General features: G+C 37.9%; 1 long non-coding RNA gene across 1 annotated transcript; it reads right to left on the bottom strand.

Annotated features, from left to right (window-relative positions):
- Positions 1-1,862: 1,862 nt before the first annotated feature.
- Positions 1,863-3,581, bottom strand: LOC123086172 (uncharacterized). The gene is made up of 3 exons (XR_006440608.1): positions 3,119-3,581; positions 2,628-2,812; positions 1,863-2,151 (listed from the first exon to the last, which is right to left on the bottom strand). It is a non-coding gene; the product is annotated as an uncharacterized lncRNA (long non-coding RNA).
- Between the last annotated feature and the right edge of the window lie 37 nt (positions 3,582-3,618).

Below are 3,618 nucleotides of genomic sequence, written 5' to 3'. Positions count from 1 at the left end.
AGCATTTGAAAAAATTTAAATGTGTATAGAAATAATGTTGACCATGTATCAAATGATGAAAAAATTTGATCATGTATATGAAAATGTTAATCAAGAATTCAAAAAATGTTGAACAAGTGTTTGTAAAATGTTAATCAAACATTTGAAGAATGTTCAATGTGTAAAGAAAAAATGTTGACCATGTATTTTAGAAAATTTAATCAAGCATTTTAAAAAATGTTAAAAATTTATAGAAAAAAATGTTTATCATGTATTCAGAAAATGTTAATCTTGTATTTGAAAAATGTTAAAAATGTGTATAGAAAAGACCATGTATTTTTTAAAATTTTATTGGCAAAACATTAGACGTTTATTTTAAAAATGTTGTTGGCATGTACAAAAAATGTAAAATAATAACCAAAAGAACAAAGAAAACCGAAAAAAGAAGTGAAATAAAAAAAAGAAACATGAAAATGGAAAAAAAGAAATAAAATGCAACAAAGAATAAAAAATTGGAGAAGAAGAACAATAAAAGAAAATAAACTTGGCTGAATAGCCTCAAGTAGGATGCGCCCCCATGACTTATCACGAGAGGGACCTAGCAGCACCTGCGATCCACCTGGAGATCAAGGATCGATACCTGCTTCTCCTATTTCCTCTCCTATTTTTAATCGCTACACGCGCGCGAGTGGACCAGCCCAATACGACGTAGGAGGATTCAGTGAGAGTTCCCTCTCGTCTCGCTTAATGCGAGATATAGACGCTGCGTTCTCCTACATCGTTGGTTGACGAGACCTCATGCTTGCAGGCAGTCGAGGCTACGCTTGAGCATGGAGGGCCAGCCCAGTTTGGCAAGCTCACTTAAGCGTTTTTTTGTTCTTTCTCTTCGGTTATAGTCTGTTTTTCTCTGAAAAACAGTTTTTTCAATTTTGTATACCGAGCAAAATATTTAAAGCCCTACTAAAATAAAACTATTTTTTTAAAATATTCCTTATGTGTTAACAAAAATTCAATGTATATTAAAAAATCATTATATTTTGAAAAATGTATGGTGTATGCTTATTAAATGTCCGCCACATATTACAACATATTTTTTTACGTTAAAGACAATGGGAGCGGTTCCCACTGACATATATTTGCCAGTGACAAAAAAAAACTTTCAAAGTTAGACCGAGAGAGGGGGGAGCCTCCCAGCAAAATTGGTGAGAGGATTCACAAGGGCTTATTTTGATCTATGAACCAAGAGTGCAAAGTTTTCCTTGAATTTGGCAAGACAAGATGCATGTGATGGCAACAGACAGTCACTAGGGAGTCATTTCATCTTACATGTATTGTTAGAATTTTAGAAAAAAAACCCTAGAAATGTACTGTTTGATATATTTTTCAAATAAATAGATTAATGGATCTCAAAAACCAAAAATATACTGGCAGAATATAGCAATTTACAATGTCAAATACAGATTCATGTATCTTTAATCGTCGTGGTATACTATTCTCAAGGACATATGTCGTTGCCAACCTTTTTACACCGACTGAAACTGCAAGATGCAAAATCACAATCAACACCTGAAGGAATATATTCGAAAGTGTGGTTCTTTTTCAGAAAATAGTAGTGTGATTTCAGATCCAAGACCATCACTGGTCAATGCCAAGGAGGCTAGGACAACATTTAATTCCTGCTATATAACTTACACCTATATGACTCAAAATAACAGTTTATAATGTTTTTACGATTCTGAAAACACTCCAATGTTCTTTAGAACCAAGACACCTTATAGGCCATTGCATCACAAGAAGTCAAAAAATACAAACACCAGGCAGAAAGAAGAGATCAAGAAACAACAACTACATTGAATTCAGGTCCAAGACCATCACTGGTCTAGGCCGAGGAGGTTACGAGAACATTGAATTCCTGATATAACTTACAACTACATGACCCACAATAACAGTTTATAACGTTCTTACGAATCTGATAACACCCCAATATAATCTTTAGAACTACAAGCCATCTTACAGACTAATGCATTACAATAATTCAGAAATATAAAAACCAAACAGAAACGGGAGATCAAGAAATAACAGCTGGTCTTTGTTGTGGTCATCAAAACGAGGGCTAGGCAGATTTGGAGCTCCCTCCCAACTCAATCAGTTGTATCTCAACACCCAGTAGTGCTGTTAACAACATAGTAACAAAACATCATGAGTGCGGTAGAAGACAAAGATGGCTGATGTTGCGATGCAGGTTCCATGAGGAATTTATTCAGTGCATATACAAGTAAAATGCTACTCCTCTGTTCACTTTTATAAGTCGTTTCAGACAACTGAAATTGAGCTGTTTTACAAGCTGTCTGAAATGTCTAGAGTGTCTTATAAAAGTGAACAGAGGGAGCACTATCAAATTGGCCTAACTTACTTTCTGTGCATATTTATTTAGGAACTACGTATGAATGATTGTCTAGAAGTTGATATATAGGTTGTGTTTCTTATAATCTTTTCTACCATGCACATACATATTTTCAGTAAAAAATCATTATTTGATATTTTGACTCTGGATATATGCTTGTCAATAGAAATCTCTTCCTAAGTACAAAGTTTATCGTATTTTCAACTTGCACATATGAAGGATAAACGGGGAATATTTTGCTCACAAGGGGTTTAAAGGTGCAATTGTTGATCGCCTTCTTTATATTCAAGTCGGCGGTCCAATCTCATAGCACAATTTCTTATCTGATGAATTCATTCTTCAAAGAAGCTGGGGAAATACATGGCTCCATTTCATCATTGCTCTTGCGCTTCCTACTAGAAGAAGGTGCTTCGTGTTGATTTTCAGCATCTGTAAATAGCAAGATAAAATGGTAAACACACAGTTTTGCTGGCGACCCAATCAGTATCAAAAGATTCAGTCTATCACGACAGTCCCAATGCCAAAAGGTGGTATATTCAGTTCAGTAGGATAGAGAAGCACTGAAGTTAGTACTACTAGTTAAAATTCAGTTTCATCAAATATCACACTTATGTTATAGTGAGTGACTGGGATATATATGACCCCAGGGCCAACACTCCTGATGGGAGCTATGGACATGAGCAAGTTCTCGGCAACAACAGGGGACAGGCAAAGAAACTGCAAGTTCAGTCATACCTCGGCATGCATATGTTTGGGGTGTGGTGGGCCGTTCGCACGGAGAAGTAGGCACCAACGCAGCAGGTGGCCATGGCATTTGGAAAGGGTACGCCATGGTTCGATGACAACGGAACTTATCCTTGAGGCTCAGGTCCTTGAGATCAATGACAAAGTGAGAATACTTGCAACTCATGCAGTAAACAATTGCGAGCCCAGCAGCCACCATTTGGACACCAAACCGCCGGTTGAAGCTGTCCAGCCAGCCTATATGGCTTTGCTTCTCCAACTCCCACGCATGCCCGCCGCCGCCGTCCTTCTTCTTGAGTAGCCAGACTTGCAGCGTAGTCCTGCCGACCATAAGCAAAAGGCAACACACACCGGCCTCGGTGTCTCCGATGGCGTATGCTCCCGGCGGCATCATCGTGTGCGTCGCTATTGTAACTGGGAGAGGGACGATGGAGAAGGAGAATGCCATGGTGCTTGTATCGAGCAGGAGCGAGGAGTTCCGGTCATATCTC

Source organism: Triticum aestivum, chromosome 1B (genome assembly GCF_018294505.1).
Source record: "Triticum aestivum cultivar Chinese Spring chromosome 1B, IWGSC CS RefSeq v2.1, whole genome shotgun sequence".
Lineage (NCBI taxonomy): Eukaryota > Viridiplantae > Streptophyta > Magnoliopsida > Poales > Poaceae > Triticum > Triticum aestivum.
Note: the sequence above shows the minus strand (reverse complement) of the source record. Positions and strands in the feature narration are given on the sequence as shown.